Source organism: Empidonax traillii, unplaced genomic scaffold (genome assembly GCF_003031625.1).
Source record: "Empidonax traillii isolate 1590-97213 ecotype Southwest subspecies unplaced genomic scaffold, ASM303162v1 scaffold76:size1281806, whole genome shotgun sequence".
In the NCBI taxonomy this organism is placed as follows: Eukaryota; Metazoa; Chordata; class Aves; order Passeriformes; family Tyrannidae; genus Empidonax; species Empidonax traillii.
Window position 1 is genome coordinate 450,987 of NW_020955269.1, and position 23,946 is coordinate 474,932.

Here is a 23,946-nt window from a genome sequence, read left to right on the forward strand (position 1 = left end):
ATATAAAACAAAACCCAGCAGACAAAACACCAAAATAACTAGAGAAACAAACCCCAAAACACCAACCTGAGAATGGCACGGTCCATTCTGTCTGTCATATAAACCATCCTGTATTAATTGTATTGGAAACACAAACTGAAACAGTCATCTCTTGAAAATAGCTTTCCTGTCCTGTAGTGATGCTAACTGATTAATTAACAGCTGCAAAATATAGCCATAGCTTGATCAAGGTTTGCTTATTGTCCTGGGAATTCTGTCTAATGGAACTGAGTGTTGGATTTTCTTACAGTGTGATTAAACTATAACTATCAGGTGGTTGTTCTGCTCCTGTCCTGCTTAAGGTCAGATTGCTCATGACATGCACTGGTATTTCAAACACTAAAACTGGCTTTCATTGCAAAACTGCCGTAAAGTGTCTCCTACAGTGATGTCATTATACAGGTCTGTCTTCAGAATAATTCTAAACTTTGCCTACTGTTGAAGGAGATGCTGGTTATTGTGATGGGCCACCAACATGAGGTAAGAAAACATAGATTTTGTAATCAGAGTTCCTCTGAGAGATTAGGTTTCCCAGAGAAGCTGTGGCTGCCCCATTCCTGGAAGTGTTGAAGGCCAGGTTGGATGGGGCTGTGAGAAACCTGGTCCAGTGGCAAGTTTCCCTGTCTGTGGCAGGCTGTTGGAATGAGATTATCCTTCAAGTCCCTCCCAAGCCAAGCCCTTCTATGATTCTATTATAGCAGGCAAATTTGCACAGAATGTAGCAACTGCTACTTTTGATTTGGTTCTGTCAAGTCAATACTGAGGATGTAAAATAAAAGTGCAAGTAAACAAGAGCTTGTTACTCAGGATAAAAACCGTGGATGAGATTGCAAACCAGGTGTCATTAGTGAGAGCTACAAAGAATTTCTACACCAGGTAAGTCCAAGTAAAAATGAGGATGCAGGAGGCTGTTCCCAGGGCCATGTCGGTTTTCTGTAGTAATTACGCATGTGATGGATTTGATTTATTTTGGAGGGCCTGGAATAATGAAGTGTTTGCTTACTTGTTCAGTAACGCTTCTGATCTTGTTGACAACGTTAGGGGAGGAAAATTGGCTGAGCACTGGCACTGCCACCTCACTGGGTACCTAAAGCTGTCCTGGGAAATGGGGTCACAACAATTAGTGTGCTGCTGGGGAGGGGTGGTAATGAATGGGAACTGCAAGCAGAGCAGGGAACGTAATTAGGAAATGAGAAGTAGCTTCAAAAACTCTGTAAGGATTTGATTACCATTTATATACATTTGAGTTCTGTCACTTCAGAATATAAACACAGCAGGATTATGGGGAATTAAAGTATGTTCCTACTGTTGAACATGAAGCAAGGTCAAGCAGCAGAATGACTTGATTTGTGCAAACTGGACAGTGATTTTGAGAAATACATCAGGACTTAAAGCTATCAAAAAATGGTAATTGAAGAAAAGATACTAGACAAAAAGCTATAACTGTATATTCTTAACAGTATGAAGTTTTCAAACAGAAGAATAACTTACCTTCAATGAAGTACTAAGACTCCAGAAAAGGTCATGAACAGTCAAGTAAATAATTTTAGTTTAATAAGGGTTCTAAAGGTTTCAGGCCTTGTGGTAGTGCTGAATTTTGCTCATCTCTGTATAACTTAAATGTCGCAGTGAAATTGCAGAATAGAAATCCAAAGATACACAAAAGTAGGGTCTAAATTGTGTAGCTTTGACCTACAAGGAGGTTCAAAAAAAACCCACCATGCAACTGTAGGGGAATAAGCAATACACAACTGGTCTCTACTTGAAGGTGGGAGGATCCTCTGGTTCTGTCACACTGTTTCTGTGTCTCAAATGAAGAAAGCTCTTCAAGCCTTGAAATTCTTCTCCAAAGTAGGATGATGATGATGATGTGAAAGGAAAACTGCATAAGACACTAGAAACAGCTACATCCAATAAGTCAGTCAAAATCCCTGGTGCTAAACAAAGTACCTGTTAAGTGTATGCTCATTATGTAAGACTTCTGCCATGAAATTAATCAAGGCAGACATTCAGGTTTATGTGACCCCTGTGTGGTGTCAGTGGGACCTCAAGCAGAAGAGCAGGGGAAGAAATCAAGTGAACTATCTCCAGTTACTTCTTGACCATAAATAATAATGGACTGAATTTGAGAATTTGAAGGCAAGAGTAGAGAGCAAAGAGTTTCAGCAAAATTAGTTTTCAGCACTTTTAAAATGTGTTGCTATGAGGCAACTACAAAGAAGGAATGATACTCTGTAATTCACTGGTGTATCAAAACTAAAGTCTGAAAACATTTAAGTTACTGCTATATGAAGAGAACTCTTTTCAGACTGTATGGAGTACATAACTGAAGAGGCATTTATTTATCAGGATGGTAAGCTATGCTTATTGCAGTTAGTCTTTCTCTAGTAGTAAAAAGGAAAATAGAAATGTCAATAATTTTGCCATCTCTATTGATTCATAATTTCTAAGGTTGTGATTTCTGACTAAAAGATGTAATTATGTCCCATGTTACCACCAAATCTCTCCACTTTTGTCTCATAGCCACAACCAAATAATTCAGTCCCCTTGAAAATGCTTGAAATGGACTTCTCCTTTTTTTCTATTAGTTTTTGTTTCTTAATTTTTGTTCCTCAACATCGGGCTTTGTCTCAGAATTTTTTTTCTTCAGAACAGCCTCTGTTTATGAAGATGATTTGGAAACATTCATGACCATATAGCAAAAGATTGCTGAAGTTCACTTTAAAAGACAAGCATATGCAATCTTTTAAGAAATGAAGATAGGGAACAAATTCCTAAAAAAACCCCAGTGTATTTGTGTGATATTTTGAAAAAATAAGTATTTTTCAAGTATTGCTCTTGGGGAGTCCAGTCTAATCCCTTCTATCAGTGTGTAGAGGGATGAGAACTAGAAAAACAAAAAAACACTGGAAATGCATTTCTTCATCCTGTTCCCAGCACCACCCACACTCCCCCCTCCAAGGAAAATAATATAATGCTGTTTCCATGGAAAAATCAACATGATAGAGGACTGCTGGATAGCCAATACCATTTTTTAAATCCAATGGGTTGCAGCTGTACTGAGAGGGAACAAATGTTTTGCTGCCTTTGCTGCCAGATAATAGATTATATTTGGAAGCATAAGACTAATGAAAAAATACAGTTCGGAAACATAGTGATTGCAAAGCTTCAGGCATAAGAAAGGAAACTGTTAGCTTGCTCTGTAAAGCAGACTGGGCCCAAAAAAATTTCGTGGTGGTTTTGTTTGTTTGTTTGTTTGTTTGTTTTAGATGCAGTGTTAGGTTTATATATAATTTTGTTTCTTAAGGATCCAGTTTTTCACCATGGCAGTGATCCTAAGCTTCCTGCTTTCTGCTGGCTATAATTTATCTACTTACCAGCAGCAGCCATCTGCTTGGAAAATCATTAACTCCGACTTGGGTGGAGGAAGGCAGGGCCAGTGACTGGGAGATGGGATTGTCCTGTGGAGGGAGAGCAGGCATGGTGCTCCTGCTTCTTTGGGTGTGCTCCATGCTGGTGGGCAGCCACCCTCTTTATGGATATAGAAAAGTAACATTTCCCTGAGATACTACCATGCAACAAACTCCAGAGAAATGTGAGAACCTGAATCACATCAGGGTTTTGGTGTCTGGAAGAGTGTGCTGTTTGCTGTTCAGTAAGGACCTCCCCACCACAGCTTGCAAGATTTTTAATTGACTTACTTGGTTGAACTTGTAGGTTTGGGCAGATTGCAAGACCAAACTTACTGAAGTTGACTATAACTAGATAGAGTTACTCGTATTTGGCTTTCATGGAAGTGTAAAATGGTGTGTCATCAGTCAGAAGGGACCTGATCTGTAGTTTCACAAGTTGCTGCTCACCAGCTGAGGTTGCCTGTGTCCCTGCGGGGTCACTGCAGCCAGTGCTTTCCATTTTGCATGTGGAACATGCCTGCCCCTGGTTTAAAGTTTAGCAGAGGACCAGCAACTCTTTTAACTGTGGTGACTTTACCACAGGTGACCAATCATTAAGGTCACCTTAATGGTTTTATTCAGATATGTAGGATCTATAGTTTCATTATTGAACATTATTAGATTTGAGAATGAAAAAAAGAAAAAGTTATTCTGTTAAGCTCTTTATAATGAGACATAAAAGTTAAGTGTATGCCATTAAATCTTGTTAAAGCAAACAAACAGGTTATCTACTTTTCAGTCATCTGTTCATTGTCATGACAGAAACATTGATTTTTATCTTTTAGAGATCAATACCTGCAGAATTGGAGCTCAGTCTGGCACAGCTGGATGGAAACACTTCTTGAGTGCATCTGTAAGAAGCTAGTAAACTGAATCAATAATGCCATATGACATAAAGGAAAGAAGAAATATCTTTACAACATCAAGCAGAGGTTTAGTAATCTGATCCACATTCAGGGTATTGAGCAACTCATCAAATACGTGTGCAACAAGCAGTAATTGATTTTTCCAGTCCCTGACCACCTGAATATGTGTATGTAATATCACTGAGTAGCTCATGCAAACTTTTGTCTATTGAATTGCTGGGAAGATTTTACTAAAACATCCTGTGGTTCATTTTTTTTTTTTTTTACAGTTTGTTGGTGATGAATGATGTAGGAATCAAAATCCTCACCTTTTAGAAACCACCATTTGTTATAAAATAGATCACTGACGTTTCTTTTAGCAGCTTGAGGCAGTGTGATTCAAACTGCTGTTAGCTCTGACAAAGAGAGAACCAAAGAACTTTGTGTTACTTACTACCCCTGTAATATCCTTAAAAAGCTGTGTTTTGTTTTCTATTGGGAGTATGTGGATCAGGCATTTTTAGAGTGATGTGTACTGCAGTGACAAGCAGTGAGAAATTCACTTGAGAGCTCTGGAGCATCTGGAAGTTGCAGGTCAAAGTTTCAGCTTTCTGTTGGTTAGAAACAAAGATGGGATTAGCACCTTGCTTATCAGCATTTGTAGTCAAGCTGAAGCCTAAATGGCAACATGATTTTAGGTGGGTTAATAACAAAAACATATGCTTTCCTCCTTCTAATGAAGCATATTTTATACCAGATGTTGTTGAATATCATGAAACACTTGTTTATATAAATAAAAAAAATAATCTTAATGGAAAAATGTACTAATTCTACACTTTTAAATGCTGGTTTATACCTGAATTCTAAAGCTCATATTGCTCCTAATAGGTATAGAATTACTGTAAATTATATAAAATAGAAATGTTTAAGAAAATCATAATGATAAACACGAATAAAAAACTTATTCCCTCCCCCTCCTTTTTTTTTTTTTTTTTTTTTTTTTTTTTTTTTTTTTTTTTTTTTTTTTTTAACTTGGACATCTATAAATATGGACATGGTGATGGACTTTTCACTTTGGACACAATAATTCCTGAAAGAAAATTCAGATGCTGAAAGCTTGCATGCTCCAAATACTTGATTTTTTTTGATCAACTATTAATAGTATATTTGGGAATCAATTAAATTCTAATTAATATTGTTCCCATGAATTTGAATTCATTTAGTGATATTTTAATTTTTCAAATATATCCTTTGCCCTGCTACTGCAGGGCCTTCAGGCAAACACAGTCATAAACGTGCAGGTGTGTTTAGCAGATGTAATAAAACTATGATAAAAGTGCAGGTGTGCATAGCAGGTTTATAAAGTGAGGCTTCCATGGACTGCAACAAACTTTGTCTTTAGATGAGTTAGGAGGTAATCACTGCTACTGTGACTTTCTGATTGCCCTTCCTCCACTCTTTTCCCTCCAGCTCCGGTGGCTGTACCATTTTGTCAGGGGATGCTATGACTCACTTCCCCATTTTATTTTCTCTCACAGATGGCATAATTTCATCTCATGCTCTCCAAGTGACAAGTGACACCGTGGCACTGACTCTATTGTATTAAGCTGTGCTGGCTGTGATGAATACATAATATGTGGTGGCAGTGGGGGAAATAGGAAAACACAGGGGATGTAATGCCCTCACCCTCAGGTGCCTCTGCTGTGACTGTGCACGAAGGTAGGATCAGTAACACAGTTATTGGTCCCCATGAATTGCACTGATAATGGTTGTTTTTGTGTGCCAGGGAGCACAGAGGCGTACAGTGACTCACTGACTGACGTTGTCCTTTTGGCACACAAACAGTTTGTACAGTGCTGCCAATTCTGTCTTACTGGGTTTGCATCTATTTGCCCAGAGCTTTGAAATTCCTTTCCAGTGCTGGCAGTTTTAGTGGAACTGTAACCTATGCATCCCACAGCCCTCAACTTTTTAAAGCTGTGAGACGTGGAAGTGTTTGAGGTGTTGTCTAAGCGAAAGATAATTCCAAAACCTTGTGCAAAAGGGTTTGTTCTTTTCAGTTTTATGCTGATGTTATGATAGGCAGGCACTGAGTTTTGTTAAGGGGGAAAAATATGTTGTGAAAGACCTTCCCACCACCATCACCCTACATACTGTATTTTATCTTTCCTGAGGATTTCTGTAATCAGCTAATTTAGAAATGGTTTGATGGGTGATGAGACAGTTCTACATTTGTGCTTGGTAACTAGGGAAATCCACTGCAGTGTCTCCACATGACTAGATGTAATCTTGACTGTGTAGTACAAGGGTTATAGATGGAATGGGACCTCAAACAAAACACACAGATCTTTTGGACTGAAATCTGGGCATGACTTTTTGATGATGTACCTGCAGGAGTTATTGTCCAAAACTCTGGTCTCCAGCTTTAGAGCAGTTTTCTACATTGTGCTGATCTCTCTACCACTATCCCTGATGTGCAAGTCCCAAGAATAACATCCCTTGGAGCCACATGAGAAATGCTGGAAATATTCATAGAAAAAACATGACTGGCATCACAAATTATTTCTTTTATACTTCCCCTTCAGTAAAGACTTGAAAAAGTCAATTTTCCTGCCCACAGAGTGTTATTTCTCTGAACTTGCTTTCAGTTGAAAGGAACATTCTGTAGGAATTCCACTTCCATTTGTGTGTCTGCTCTCTACAGTGACTTTATTGACCACATAAAGAATAATGATTTTTCTTCAGTAGCTCATTCAAGAGACTCTTCGGAAGCTTGGTTTGATTTGGAGAGGGGAAAAGGGTTCAAGATAACAACATAAAGCTGCTGGGTAAATAAACGTACGTTCTTTCCTGCAATAACATTTCTTTAGCAATTTCCCTACAGAGTGGTCCAATAAAGACCCAGAGTATGGGTTTTGTACCTAATATTTTAATACATATTTTCAGGCTTTCACTGATCTATAGGGGTGATTAATTTATTAGGCAGATCAGATAGCTTAAATTGGGAGCCTATTTCCCTGGTAGAATGTAGCGAAATGGGGCTTTTTTAATGTTCTGGGGTAAATTGGAAACTGACTTTAGAGGTCAAGGCCTTGAACCCAAGTTGAGATGTGGGCATTTTTTACTACTGCTAGTTCATGTCCTCCTTTCTCTCAAGCTCTCCAGTTCAACTTGTCAAAATAATATTCGCTGGGACAGAAAAAGAACTACTCAGCAATTTGAAATGTTTATGGCAACTGGAAATGTCACCTTTTTATTTTTATTTTAACAATATTTTTTTCCCATCTAGTGTTCTCAAATACTGTTGCTCAAAGATCCTTGTCCAAATATACAACGGAAGCAAGTTATCAGAGCATGGAATACAGAATAAAACAGATTTCTTTTCCAAGGGACTCTACTAGCAAGCAGTAAGAGTAAATATGTAGACTGGAACATGATGCTGAGGACTGCGTGTTGCCAACCAACTCTAGTCTGATTGGGAGATTTGCTTCCAAAATATTCTCCTCATACAAATGAAAATGGTAATGTGAACACACCCTTGATATGAAGAATATGTATTTTAAGTAACTGTTTTAAGATTTTTTTTTTTTCCCCAGTCTTTAAATTTTTGGTCTTGCAAGTCTGTTACCAGTACCTTCTGGAGATGATTACAGATACTGAACAGCAGCTGAATCTGTTCTCCTGAATTTTTCAGGCAGACAGGAATGCTTGCCAGGCCAGCACTGAGCCAGCCAGAAGCTGTGACAATATGGGCAATATGAAACAGAATTTGATTTAACGTTAGCATGCCTTTCAGTGGGTTTATTGACTTGATTTCTCTTTTGTGCTAACTTAATCCATGCAGCTTCTAGTTGATTTGGAGTGATGACTGCTTTTGTCTGCAAAATGCTTTCCAGATGTATTCCCAAACCTGCCAATAAACAGAACTACAGGTGAGAAGTGTGACTGCTGAATGAAAACAGTGGGTGAAAAGGTGATTGTTAGGCGCTGGAGTCTTAGAGAAAATATTAAAAAAAAACCCTAAAACAGATTAAAACCATAATTAGACCAATACTGTGAGAAGATAACCAAGTCCAATTTCCAAAAGGATGCCAGTGGTTTTACACTTGCATAGCAAGAGGACTTGGCTGATGAAAGCTTTGGGAGCAGAACAGTCCATTGTTTATAAGATTGATTTGCTCTTCAAGTTAGTGTATGTAGAGCATTCTAGATCTTATACATGGCTGAAAACTATCTTCATGCATTAATTATGAAATAAATCTTACTACTTACTTTGTAGTAAGATTTATAAACAGTACTTCAGTGCTATCATCACCTCTAAGCAGAGACCCCGAAAACAGTTCCTCAATTTACCATGATAATAGAATTAAAATTTACTGTGCCTAAAGCGAGGTCATACATAAACTTTTTTGGAGTAGGGATCTGTGGTGTTTATGTAGGCGATGCCACCTCTGTAAACTTTTACCAGTTCCACCACTGAAGAGAAATATTAATGTAATAAATGGGAACGCCTCTCCCCAACTCCATCCAGCAGTTAGTAGTGCACTGGTTAGGCACTTTAAAGTAAGTCACTACTAGAAAATATGAACTACTTCTGACCCACAGATTCACACGAATACATCAGAAAACATCCAGGATTAACAGCATTATTGGTATAAATATCTGGCTGGAAAAGGGTTGTTTATTGTTTAGATAAAGTACATGTAGAAAATTTCTCTTGTGCCCCTGTTTCTTAATATACCTATAAGAAATTCCTTGTCACTGCTTTAATTGCAAAGAACATCATGAGTAAACTAGTATTTTGCATAGCTTAGTCCAGTGAATTAAGTGTAAGCATTATTAAAACTGCATTTGTTTACAATATTTAGAGGGAAGGGGAGAAAAATGTGCAAGTCAAACCTTTCTGCCTTGGAGGACAGAGACCAAATGGATAAAATAGAAGTCATTGATAAATTGGGCTGTTCAATTGGATTAGTGACAAATGACAGCTGAGTAGGGGTCATTGCAATAAATCTAGAGGGACAGTATTCAAAATATCGTCCTTAACTGTGAACATTTTATCAATTTCTCCATAGTTAGATATAAAGCTGAAATAAACCTAATCTATATTTTTAACTTTAGATTAGAAACATAAAGATAGTGCTGTTGTCACCATTTAATCCTTGTAATGCCCACATAGTCAGAATCTGATGCGGCCAGGACTTTGAGATTAGTCTGTTCTGCTCTCTCCTTATAGGAAGCTTTTCAAAAGGCTTTTAAAATGAAAAATTCACATTTATTAGAGTAAAATTTCAGTTACTGAACTTCTTAAATAGCATATATAGATGAGATATAACACAAGAAACCTCCCTCTCTCTGTCTTCTCTATTCTAAATACTTTCAGCACAGGTCCTTGCTCCAGGACTGGCTTCAATGAACGTGTTTGTTTTAGGAATACTGCCAAACTCCATACAACCTGGTGTAGTCAGGGGGAAGTTTTTCCCCTGCTCCTCAGGAAGGGGAAGGTACAGTCCCTTTTCAAACCACAGGTTCTCAAGCAACACTGTTTGACTTTCTTCCCCAGTAAAAAAAAGCAGAAACCACATAGTTTCTGGCATGTTGTTATCCAGTGGTTTTCCTGGAACAACTGTAACACCAGAGGCCTGCCCCTATGTCCTTCTGTTTTTGGAATGTGACACAGGCACTCCAAACAAAATGGGCTGGTTTAGTCCATTTTAACATTAATCCATCTGATCAAAAAACAAACAGTGGCCAGGTTGATATCTAATAAATGACAATGGTCAGATATTGGAGATGCATTTTAAATTAAAAAAGAAATTGAAACGAGAATGCAGAGAAGAGAAAAATTCCTCAGCGTGAGCTTTGACAGAATTATGAAATAAATAAAAAAAAATGTGTTGGGTGGGAATATTTTTCTCTCTTTGAATGGTTTGAAGCAATTTGAGAATTTTTGGTCAATTTAATACATAATCCTTTAACTGTAGTGTTCTTGGTGAAGAGCATGCTTCAGCGTCTGTCTTGATAGAAGATGCTATTTCTCTCAAAACTGATTTATTCTAGTTTGGTGTGACATTAGCTGCAAGCTTTTTCAACTGTACAGGCAGAATTTGGTTGTTGCGGGAGGTGCCCAAAACCCTGCTGTGCAAGTGAAAAGAGTGATAAGTGGCAAAGAGGGGAAGAGAGCTACAAGGGAAGAAGAAAAACCTGCTGAGAGTGAAATGTCCAACGCACACACTGAGTGCTGGCTCCTGCTTTCAGAAGAGGCCTTTTATTCCAGCAGCAGTGGCTGCCCTTGCGGCGCCCTGAGCCTTCCCTGTGAGCAGCAGCACTACCTGACCCTCAGTGTTCCCATTTGGAAAAGGAACCCTTTGCTCTTTTACTGCACAGCAGCAGGCTGTGCTCTAAGGTGTTTAACAGCACTGTTTTCATCAGGATTTAGTGGAGAGAATGCAGAGGATTGATCTCAGTCTAGGGAAGGACTGAGGCTTGGCCTAAGTCTCAAGTTTAAGGAACTAAAATGGACCCTTTATTCTGGTTTGCTGTTTTATCACCAGCACTTCTCAGTTCTCTGTTGCAAAGACTAGAGGGAAACATGCTCAAGTATTCCCAGCTGTGAACAACACCTAAGGAATGATAGGATTTAATTCCATAGTAGTTGTTTATCTCTCCATCTCCCTGAAAGAGGTTATATTGCGGTGGTGGTCACTCTCTGCTGCCACATCTCAGGTGAAAGGATAAGAGGAAACGGCCCTAAATTGTACCAGGGGATGTCCAGATTAGATATCAGAAACAAAACAACCCACTGAAAGAGTGGGCAGGCATTGGAATAAGTTGGGGAGATGGTGAAGTCCCTGTCTCTGGAGGTATTCAAGATTGTCTTGAATTTTGGTTCTTAAATTACTTACATATTCAGCCTGCAATTATGAAGGTAGAGTCAGACACATAAGTAGAACTGGGTGTTGCTTGGGCTTAAGCTGCATCTCAGGAGGGTTGGAGCCAGAGACCACTCATAAAGAGCAAAAGTCTCTGAAAGCAAATGATCACAGTGGAAATAAGCAAGATTAAAACAAGTGCTTTTCTTAGACTCTCCAAAGGATTATGAAGAATGATGTTTTTATAGTGACAAATGGAGCTCAGTTAGGGAACTAGATGTTCCAGTTTTAGAGACTACAGTGTCTGTGTGCTGATGTTAACACAGCAAAAGTTCTCAAGTAACAAAAATGAAAAATTGCCCTTGCATTGTTGTCTCAATTTTGCATCAGTATCTTGGCACAGCATTCAAATATTTTGAGCAGAGATTAGTAGTTTTCTGCTTCAATACTCCAAGTAAAGGTTTAAGAGCAAATTCTTAACACAAGTGTTTTGTATAAAATTGACTTACTTCATTCTGTTAAATTGGAGAATAAAGAAATTCTAGTACTATCAATGCCTGTAAATTTTTTATATGAAAGTATTTACGTTATAGAAAAAAAAGGGCTGAAGGAAGAGGTCATTTAATCCATTGAACTCTCTCTTAAATCTTTATCTCTGTTTAAAAATCTCTAGTGAAAGAGTTTCTAGAATTACATTAAGTGGCATGATGCAGTTCTGCACTAACTTACAGTAAAGAATTGCCTACTTCTGATTCATTTCCCTGGCAACACTGAAAAGTCACCTATTCTGTGGTGATATTTTGTGGATATGGAAGCAACGTTCTCTTTCTCCTTATACCTTTCTGGGAGATTTTCTTACATTTTCAAGTTTTTTAACATGTATTTTCAATCTAAAGACTGTAATTTTTTTACTCCCCCCAAGAATGTATTTTATCTTATTTTGTTGCTGTACTTGTGACAACCTTATAGCAGCCTTCAAGTACCTGAAGGGGGTTTACAAGAAGGCTGGAGAGGGTCTTTTCACAAGGGCATGGTGTGATAGGACAAGAGGGAATGACCTTAAGCTGAAGAGAGAGCAGGTTTAGAAGACATGTTAGTAAGAAATCCTTCCCAAGTTGCCCAGAGAACTTGTGGAAACCCTGTCCCTGGGAGTGTTCAAGGCCAGGTTGCATGGATTGAGCAGCCTGGTCTGGTGGAAGGTGTCCCTGCCCATGGCAGGAGGTTGGAATGAGATGAGCTTTAAGGTCCTTTCCAACAAAACAGTTCAATGTTTCTGTGATCTTACACATATGCAGATAGAGACATTATTGGGGTGAAAGGATTGCCTCATGTTTTGCATGTGACCTTCCAGTTTGTATCTGCTGACGTTTGAATACTCTGAGTGGTTTGTGTTGGTGATTTTGTCTATCTATGTCTGTTCAACTCGAGCTAGTTCTCATTTTGAATTAGTTCTTTTGATTACTCTTACTGTTCTACTCTATCCATATTTTGAAGTACTGTCTACTGCTTCTTCTCCTCTCTGTGCAGGCCAGTGCCACGGCACCTTTTTGGGAAATGATGCAATTTGGGTGCTTGCAACCAGTTCTCTGGAGGTGTTAAGAGTAAAGGCTGAGTCCGTTGTAGCTGAACAAAAGGGATATGAAAGAGACTGTGGAAGGTGCCAGTATTCTCAGTGTATTTGCTGTGAGGGAAGAAGGCACTGTAAACAGGCTAATGGATGGTACAACTACTATATCATCCAAGAAAAGTGGGGAGGATTCCAGTATAGAGATGATCAATATGTATAAAGCTCCAAGAAATGTTTTTTGTCTTTAAGATTGGTGCAAGTTGAAAACTTGCTGAGCAAAAATATTTAGAAATAAAGGTAATAGAACTGGCAGGACTGTAGCAAGTGTAATCAATAATAAAAGGATAATCTGTCTTTCTTTGTGGTACACAAAGCAATAATCTGTTGTTCAGATTGATTAAATGCCTCAGCTCTGTTTCGATTATTAATCAATCTCTAAAACAGCTTATTGTGAATATAATACAAAGTACTAGAGATTATGGATAGTGGATAGTGATAACAGGATGAGGGAGGGGGAGTTTTTTTTTCTTTGTGTGAAAGAAGTTGAGCTGAAGCGAGGTGGAGGGGTTTTTTTTAGACATACTTTCTGTTCCTATATATATTAGTGGCTTAACTGCAGTGTCAAGTTGCAGATTTCTAAAACAGGGTCTAAAAGTTGAGTTTACACAAGTTATGATTTTCACCTCTCATATGGGGTCTAAAAAATTGGGAAGCTCTTGGATAGGAAAAACATGACCAGTTATCTTTTGGAAACATGTTGTTGTCTGATATGTCCTTTGCATTAATTATTTGTTTTATTCTTACACTGAAGCTTATTTGAACCGTGGGCTAGCCTAGACTTTCAGCTTTTGAGATTTTTAAGTTATTAGGAAGAAAAAACTCTTTCCTATGTCTTTTGTATTCTATGCCTGGCATTGCATTATTGCCAGAGAGGTTTGGGTTTTTTTATGAGTAGGTTAGGTGTTGTTTTTGCTTCAAGAGGGCAAAGAGACAAAATTTAACTTGTCCAAATGGCTCATTGCTGTCTGAAAGGTGGATTTGGGTTTTGCCTTTTTTTTCCCCTTTTTTTGACTTCTGTTAAGACATTAAAATATATCTGTTTTACTGAAATTTATTAAACAATCTTTATGAAATGTAAAATCACTTAAGCCCCCGAGAAGTAACCTTTAATTTGTCTCTCCTTTGAGACCAGAGTTGGACCAAATGACTTCCAGAGGTGCCTTTCAACTTCTCTTACTGTGGAACTTGATGATTAAATGATAAGATGTGAAATAAAATATACCTGAAATGTTAACCTTTAGATAGATTTGGTGCCAATGATCAGAGTAGTTGAGTTGATACTTATTTGTCTTTCTCTTTTGGAGAGTTCTCTTTCACCAACACTCAGGAGTGCTTGTACCATGAGCTTCTCCATCACTTTGTCTCCTTGTGACTGCTAGTTATCTGTCTTGGTTATCCAAGCCCTGCATTGTTTGGATGAAATAAATGGTTCTCCATGCTGAGGACAACTCTAGTCTCATAACCCTCTCTCTGAGGATTTACACAAATGCATGTTTGTTTGGTTCCATTCTTCCAGGGTAACACTGAATGTGTGGTTTACAGACTCATGTTGGATCTTCAGAAGAATTTTCAACTTGTGAACAGTACTGACCTGCATGATTAATGATGGATTATGCTGACAGTATAAATTTAATTGCATCCTCAATCTTGACTCCTTTCCAGCTGTGTTGTTTTGGGGGTTTGGAATTTGGGGGTTTTTGTTTGTTTGTTGGTTTGGGGTTTTTTGATGGTAGAATGAAATAATGAAGCTGATGATAAAATATGCATATAAAAATTCTGGCAAATTTATTACAAAACAACATGGCTTGATTTCTTATTTTTCTATCCATCTGGTCATTAGGCCTTTCCAACTGTCAGTGTCTAATATAATCTCCTTTAATAGCAGCATATAATTAGCTTTATGCTGATCAGAGGCATTGGGAATGGTGGTGGTAACATTCAAATCTGAATATCAAAATCCCAGAGAAGATAACTCAAACAGACATATGTCTAAGCCAGCATTTATGACTTTTTGTCCTAAAGTCTGTAACTGGTGATTTAGCACGTGAGCTATGAACTATGGTATGGAAATTTATCAATTAAGAATCCTCAGGAGTTCTGGAAGGAGAGTACAGATGTCTCTCCAAATGGTAATGTGGTAATATTTCACATTTTTTTCCTCTATACAGTCCTGTTCTCTCTTCACATATTTGATTTCTTCTTATTTGTCAAGTTTCTTATTGAAAAAAAGGTAATGAAACCTATAGCCTTGACATTGCTCCATTAGGAACAAATTGTCTCCATTTTTAACCTTAATCCAGAGCTCTGTGTATACCATCTATACATGTGTACTTTACAAAGTGTTTACTTAATGACTGTTACAGGAGTGCAGTTTTCTAGTGCTTTTTTTTCTTTTTCTGGGGAGGTGACTTGGAGCTGTTTTTGTTTTCCTGCACACCTCTGGTAAATGTATTGCAAATATAACATGGTAGCTGTTGTTCAGGAAGGCCATTGAAGAGTGTTGATGTTGCTGAGACTGGGACTTCATTCTGAAAGTATAAATTTCTCTCAGTTCTTTTAAAGAACATTTGATTTGAACAGCTGTCTTCCAGAAGTGTTCTGTCTTGCATATGGAGTTGGAGAAGTCAGCTATTTGATCATAAAAGAGCTAATTACGGGGCAGGATTTCAAACACTTCAGATAGATATTTATTGACTAGATCTAGCAAATTATTTGGTTCATTGGAACATATTGGAACATCAACCTCTGTATTTTGCTCTGCAGTCAACCAAAATAAACTAAACAGGGCTTCAAAAAAGGAGATACACCTTGACAAGTGAAAATTACATCTCTTGCATTAAGGCTGGAAGTGTCTTTGAATTTAGGCTTTCAGTTCTTCTATAGAAGATCACAGTTCCCTTTTCATTCTCTGGCATTGTAATCCATTTGAGGATTCTGTCAACACCCCTTTCAAAAAATGCATAAACCTGTTAAGATTTGTAGGAGAAAAATCTATACAAGTTGCCTTTTACTCATGACCTGAAGTGCACAGCCAGAGCTTTCTCCAAGTGTTTCAGTACCAGAAAAAGGAAAAGCAGACTTCTATTTCTTTATGATTCTGTATTGAAAGTAAGTAGTGGCAGCACTATAGGGTTTATTTTTGGCCTAGACTTTTGCTCAAGGATTTTTGGTTGTCCACTACTTGCTGACCAGACTGTGAGGACACATCCTTACTCTGACAGAACACTGAAACAGATACCAAGAGAGTCACTGCAGCACTTGAAACATCAACGAGATGGGAAGCTCACTGACTTCCTTCCAAAGAGATCTGTCAGGATTCATTGCAGGATCTATTCCTTACCTTCCTCCTTTAATTTCCTGCATCATTTAACCAGTGTTTTCTGTGGCAGAACTGCTCTGCACATCACTGCTTTCCTTTATGTTTGTTAATAAATAGTGGCTTCTGCTACACAAGATTTTTTGGCAGGCAGTAGTGAATATAATCTCTCTGGGTTGCAGATATAAACTAAAGACAACTCCCAGACCTTTTAATAAGAAACCAAAACCTGTTAATGATGCATAGGAAGCAGCCTGGAATTCACTGGGTGGCTCCCCACTGTGGGCCTCTCCCTTCTCTTCCCCCCTTCCAAATAAATTTAGTCTAAGACTAAACTCTTTTCCTGTTCTTGACAATTGTGTTTTCTGGATTTTCTTAGGAAATGATTTCCTCCAGCAAAACTTCCTCATACCTCAAACCACCTTTGCTCAAAGTGTAGTTTTGGTGTGTAGATTAGGGGAAAGGGAATGCTACATTCTAAAGTAAATTGAAAAAGTATACACTAACGCTCAAGGATGGTTAAGAATGTTTTCTTTAGAACTGAATTCTTTAAAAATAGTACTAAATATTTTGAGTTACTGTAACACATGCACTAAGCTGTATATGCAAAGACATTAAAATATTGAAACACTACAAAGATCCTAGAAGGCCTTGCTTTCAAGCTAAATTTAAATGAGTTAATTCTTAATTCAGTTTCTTTTTCTCTTTAATACTCAACCCTGAAACAAAAATGAAAAAAAAGTATGCTCAGTGCTATACAGAGATATGCTGTGTCTTGAAAGGCTTGAAAATGTCCTCAGAGGTCAACATTAACAGATATTGATAGTTTGAGGTATATGCTCTACAAGACTATAAGAGAAAGCAATAAATTGGATAACTTTCATCAAAACAAGTCTGTCCTTTTTATTCAGCAGAAAACTTTCAGTAGTGTAGAGGTGGTATGAATAATTGTGGTAACAGAAGTATCTTTAGTGCTAGTTTCTTTACTGATTTTTTTGGCATTATCTTTCATAAATACAAAGCAGTTTTACATAATTATTAATTGGATCTTTTGGGGAGGATCAGCAGAATTTCCACTTTTCAGCAAAACCAAGTGGCATTAACTTAAGGCTATCCAAGATCACTGTAAAGAGTATCAGCCAGGGGAATTTCACCCTGAAGAATAAGACCTGTAAGAACCTTTACCTCATGGCTATCCCATGCTCATACATTTTGCCATTGAAGGGCACCCAGAGGACAGTTTGCCAAAAGGGTTCTGTGGTGCAAAAAGAGCAATGAACATCGATATCAGAGGAACTAAAAAGAAGTTTGTGTTTTGTGATTTGTGCATGTTTGAAGAGAATGTTGCTTCCTGAATTCCTTTGGCTGAAGTCGCCTTAATTTAGCGAGGTGATTTGAAATACATGTAATATTGAGATTGGTTTGTTACTGGTGGCTGCTTCTGTATTTTTAAGGTGTTGGCTGGGTTACCCTTGTTGGTCTCTCTGCACTAATCTGCAGGCTGTTCCTGCCTCCTCCTGGTAGAGAAGGTTATTTCCCAGCCTTGCTGCTTAAAATTCCTTGCAGAGCTGAATTAAGGCACAGTCTAGAGGGTGTCAATCCACTGAAGAAAGAAGGGAACAAAAAACTCTGGTGCCCTGCAATCTAGCATTGCTCTTTTAAGTAAAGTGAAAGACCTTCTAGGTAAACTATTTTTTAGTAAGCTCTTTGAGCCACCTGGGAATGGACCTTGTTCAAGTTTGTCAGCTAAGAAATAAGCTCCTGGAGTGATTCTAAACATCTTTGCATTTTTGTCATAGAATGAAGTCAACTTTTGTGCTGGTCCTAATTGCCTTCTCTTATATTGGACACTTAGAGCTTCAAGTGGAGTAAAACTAGAGGAAGTATTACCCAATACACTCTCTTTTGTTCAGTGTTTTGGCACCTGCCAGAATTGGAGAAAGTTTCACTTTTGTGCCAAAGAAAATGAAGGCAGAAAGAAAGGTAAAGTATGGGGAGGTTATGGAGGTGAGTTGGAATACGGAGAGAGCATTTGTTCATGCACTGTTTGGAATTTGGTTTATCTCCTGATACATTACAGCTGTTTTGAAACACTTTCACCATTGACATTGTACCTCCAAGAGGAGGGAGCTGATTCATAAACTTAAATAGAGAGTGTTAGCTGTACAAAAAAGATACTACACATCAAAATTCAGGAGTGTTGTGTATTAGGCCCAAGTGCAAGACATTAAATTTTATTAGAAAGCTACAAAATAAAACTAGTTTACAGGTTTTTTTTAGGACATTGATCAAAATCTACTTACACAAATTAAAACAAAGAAACACATTTGTTGAATGATTGCAATTCCTGCTGCCTCAGAATTCTTTTTTATTGCTCCTTGAAAGGCATTTACTTAATTTTTCTTGTTCAATCAGGTAGGTATCATAAGTGATTTTGTACAATAATGATTTTAAATTGTGTTGATGCATCACTTACAGAATGCAGTTGTTAAAATCACATTAAATGCAGCTGATAAAAGCAGAAGAAAGGAAAGACAAGGAAGAAAATGGATGTAAACATTAGTGGACTCCAGTAAGATTATTGATTTCTTTTGAATTTTTGTTTGACAGATAAAATGGTAAAGTAAAATGTCCAACTTCAAAGCATCACTTGAAGAAAATAGGAGAATGTAGCGAGGGAGGCAGAAAATGATGAATGTTACTTTGTTAGAGAGAGGAGCAAATGCAATCGTTCTGCATGAAGTGTTCATCATTTCCCTTTTTTTGTTCTACAGCATTTGATAAACATCCATTTAGCTGCAGTAGGCAAAAAAATCATGTTTAAAGTCTTGGTTCATGGGTCATCTTTCAAAGCATTACATCTTAATAGTTCAAAACTTTATCAGGTTCTGTACAACAGTTCAATGTCTGAGGCTTCAAGCAATTTTCAGCTGAAAGCAGTGAGGCACTGCACTTGAACAGGGAGGACATAATGCATATGCATTCACATCAGGGCTAAACAGATTTTATAGAAATACCACTGGAGATACTGATCTCTGAAGAGAAACACATTACTCCAAATACGTGCATTCAGAATAGCAATGAAATTACCCTCTGAGGCTTTCTGTGATGTTACACGTGGACTGTGAATGTTATTATTCTGTAGGATGAGAGGAGAGAACACATGAGTTACAGTGTTAAGTCATATGCAGGCTGTAGTCTAAATACATACAGATTTTCGGGTGGAAAAAGGAAGGAAGTAAACAAAGATGCTGCATGTAGGTTTTTTGATCTTAAAAACTGCAATCTTGCTTATTTACAAAGAATTCCCAAGTTCTGTTTCTTTAAAAATTTGGCAAAAAATGAGGTGCAAATGAGAGAGAAAGACTTGCTGATAGGTGCCAATCTCTTAAACAGCATCTTCACCTGGCCCTTCAAAAACCTCAGCCAGTCTCAATCCCTTTTGTAATTTCCAGGTTTTTTTCTAATACACACATATATATGCAAAGCACTATCCAGCAAAGTTTTTACTTGTTTCTAAGCTAAATTGCCATAGCAGATTTCCATGTGCTTTTGGAAGGGGACAGAAACAGTGGTTCTGTTCTCAAGGCAGGTACTGTTTTGTGAAAGATCTTTACTATTTATTGCAGCTATCCCTGGTGGAAGATTGCAATTACTATCCTACTTCCAGCAACTCTTTACCCGAATCATGACAGCTCTTAATTATGTGTGAAAGAAGAAGTTATATACAGAGAAATTTCTCAGCGAGAATTACCTCTGAAATGTATTCAGGCTTAGAATGGTCTGCAGCAGGGTTATTTGTCTTGTGCTTCTCATTTGGTTATTTTTGCTTCAGGAGCTGTGAAACTTTGCCTGGCTTTTGATACAAGAATTTGCATTGGGAAAGAATTTCTTCTTTCCTAAAGTTTCTCTCCCTCTTTTCTTTTCTTTTTCTTTTTTTTTTTTTCCCTCTATTAATCAGATTTGGCTCTGTCTATATTTCTTCCTTTAAATAAGACACTTGCAGTCTACTGCTGAGTGAGTCTGCTGCTGACTGTACTGCTCAAGGAAACACAAAAAAATAAGTAACAGGCTTTCAAATTTCTGATCAAGTTTAAGGTTAAATCTTATTATTCAGCTACATAACTTTCGTACCCTTCTGTTATAAATGTTGCATTTTCTGTTTAAGTATTTATTGGCAGCAATTTATTAATGTTTGCACTTAAAGAAATGTACCGCAATGGCAGTCGTGTTGGAGTTGATTCTCAAAATAATTTCAAGCTTGCAGAAGCTGGCATTTAAAAAATGTTCTATTCCAAGTCATACTAAATCCAAGATTTTAAATGATGTCCAGCTTCAAGACCATCTTAATGAGTAAAGATAACTGAGCCAGGACAGATGTACAGCTTCCTAGTCCAGAATAGGTAGGGTGTTGGGAACTCTGCCATTTAGTATAGGAGAATATATTTCAAGTCTGTTGCCACACAAAGGAAAGAAAGGAAGTTACAATCAGATTTCTTGTATACCAAAAGAGAAACATCCAGTTGGGCTATTGTGAAAAGAGTTTAATGTACAATTCATCTGATGAGATTTTTATTTCTTTGGGAAGTTTGAGCTTTATTGCATTGATATTTCCAGATAAACTATTCTCCCTGAAAACTTCCAGGAAGCTCTCAATATTGTACCACACTTAAATTGTATTTATGATAGTTTATTAGTTCCTGACCAGTCTCCCATTATTGAGGGTTATTCAATTATGGATGCTAATAAACCTTTCTGAATTTGTATTTCAGCATGAGACCTAAGATAGCTCAAAGTAAACCTCATTTATTGAAGGTAACCTTGACAGCAGAGGTGTGTTAAATTATAACATGCAAAGAGTTTCAGGAAAGAGATGATAATTGGGGAATGTAGTAGTAACTTGCTTTTGTGGATTGACTGTCACTGATGACCTGACCATTCCCTAACTGATGTGCTACGGGAAACAGCTGTGTGTGTGACACTCGTATATCTTTGTTTTCTGTTTCTGCTATTAAATCATCAATATAATTGTCAATAAAGGAGCTGACCACTTGGTGGAAGGCTTATATCCATAGAGAGTAGAGAATGGTCCTGAAAAAGGCACTGCTGTCCTGGTAGCAGTAAAAGTTGGGTTTCAGAAAGCCCTGGAAGCATTTGTACACCGCTGCTTTCCCACAGTCCAGCCAAGCATTACGGGGACAAGGTCATCCTGATGCCCTCGGTGGAAAGGAACAGCCCAGCTGCTTGGGGGACTAGAATTACAGGCCTTTTTTTCCCTGCCTAATTAGCAATATTACTTTATATTTTGCACATCTCTTTGCATGCATTGGGAAGAAGTCTGCAGGGAGCTCATTATGTTCCCAGCCTTGTAGTTATAGGCTCACAAAGCTGTAGCTTCAGGGGGGTGGGAGGTGCTTCAGTGGAAAAAATTCCATATCCAGACTGAAACACTGCTGAAAACTTGTAGGAAGTCTGTATGATATCTCCTGTGGGGCATAGTTTATCCTGCCCTGTGTGTTCCTGCAGAGAAGCTGTCCAAGAGAATCCTCTTGTCATAGTTTTACTTTGAGAAAATGGCTGAGGGCAGAATTTCGGCTCAGATGTCACCTGTTAATGAGTTTCTAACCAATGGATGGGTTTGGGAAGATAAAGGAGCCAGTGAAACCTTTCTTATTGCTGCCTTGGTGTGATTTTTTCAGAGCCTGGAGTAGTTCCTGTGACTGGAACTTCCTAGCAGGAGACTTTAGCGTGAGGGGGCTTTATTTTTTATCCCCTCTTTTGTGGAGAGTGGCTGAAACACGACAGCATCCCATTCTGAGCACCTTGCTGTGCCAATGGACTCCAAACTGTTGCTGAGAGTAAGACAAGAAGTTTTCAAAGAAAGGATAGAGAGCCAGAGCCTATGACAACTCTTTGAGGACGATAGTGTGAATGTTTGTTGGGAGACTGTCTGTCTGAATCCAATCAGTTCTCTTTGATTTTTTCTTTTTCTGAAGACTGGAACTTTTAAATCAAAAGAGACTGCACAACTTAGCCACGGAATTATTTTGTGTTACCACTTTAAACTGAAGGAAGTACTGTGTCATTATTTTTTTGCCATTGTGGAACTATGCCAGAAGCTGCTCCTCAAAAAGTCTATATATCTCTACCCAATGAGGATGTTACTATATGAAGTTTCAATTGCTAGAGCTGATCAGCACTTTAAGGAGAATTATTAATCAGATGCAATCAGAATGTCATGGACATTCCTGAGTCAATGAACTGCACCTTTCTTACTCTCACTACCACCAGAAAAATGATTTTAGATTTTTATAGTAATTTTTGTGGGCACCATCCATTATCCTGTGGAAAAAGTCACTGTCTAATTTAAGTGATCAAAGACATAAAATGGTATTATCAATGTGCCTTTCACTGAAATACAATGCACAGGCCCCAAAATAACTCAGAATTAAAAGGGCAGTTTCATTTTAATGGAACATAGTTTGGACAAAAATAATTATTAACAGTTGGAATTTTGATTATAACTGCATTACGATAAAGAAATATATTAAAAAATGTACAGCATGCAAACTTGCTTTATGTAATGTGTTGTATTAATGACACACATAAATATAAAGAATAATTTTAACTGTAGATAATAGTCATAAGAGTTTTTCTTCATTTACATACAGAAATTGTGGCACTGAGAACGGAAGACTTAGTGGAGTTGTAGAGGTGTGTCAGATGGGATTCGTCTTCATGACTGTGAGCTGCCCTTTTGTGCAGCTTCCTATTGCTTAGATCACTTCAGCTCCCAGCAAACTGAAGAATACTCACTTTGTTCAAGCCCATGAGTTGCAACTGACTTAATTGCTTAGAAAAATATCTTTGCAGGGCAAAACAAAAGCAGACAAAATGCTCCAAGAGTGCAGAAGAGTAGACTAAAAGTGAACTGGCATAAAAGGTAAACCAGTTCAATTATTGTGTTATTTAATGCAAATTTAGTGCAAATAAAAGAATGTAGACCAGTACTAACAAAGCAATTTCCACTGATACAAAAGGTCTTGTTCTTGGAGATTCAGGGAAAACTGTGATGTGAGACATGACTGTAAAATTTCTGAACACAAAAATTTTTTAATTTCTGCCATGTACTAGATCTGTCTTTCTAACATATTCCAAGAAGACCTCTGGGATGTTTTTAAAAACCTTATTTGGATATTTCTTTCAGACTGGGTATTCCTTCTGCACTTCTGCTCTGTAGTTTGTAGAATTACAATGCAATCTTGTATAATTAACATGTCAAAGGAAGAGGAGAGCTGACAAGTGTGTCTTAATGTATTTATCAATCTTTACCTAATAGCAAATTGTACATCGACTACACGTATGACTGACTGGGTGTTCAACTAAGTTCACTTAAGGGGTTTTAGTATGTAAAACTGGGTCACCCATAAGTGCTTTGTGTACTTCTTATTTCCACATTTATTTATAGTTTTTCTTGAGATAGGTGGCCACTTGTTTTTGTTGTTGTTGTTGCTTTTTCTAGCTACATTACTACTGACCTGGAAGATAAAAAAAATACAGACTTGGAAGTAGAATTCAACTGCCAAGCCTGCAAAACGATACACAGACATGAACAACATAAATGGTATCCACAATTGTAGCCTGAGACAGGCTAGGCCAGATCTTAAGCTGATCTAGACTTGATTCTCTGTGATGTCACGCTGTTACAGCTGTGATAAGCTGATATCAGCAAAGAGTTTCAACAAAGAAAAATCTCTTTTACTGTCTGACCCTCCAAGAAAAAAATAACTGGGCA

The 23,946-nt window shown here is 37.7% G+C and overlaps 1 long non-coding RNA gene across 1 annotated transcript; it reads left to right on the forward strand.

The window, feature by feature from the left end:
- Positions 1 to 417: 417 nt before the first annotated feature.
- Positions 418 to 23,088, forward strand: LOC114056040. Its single transcript, XR_003570896.1, has 3 exons — positions 418 to 519; positions 12,736 to 12,865; positions 22,823 to 23,088. It is a non-coding gene; the product is annotated as an uncharacterized LOC114056040 (long non-coding RNA).
- The last annotated feature ends 858 nt before the right edge of the window (positions 23,089 to 23,946 follow it).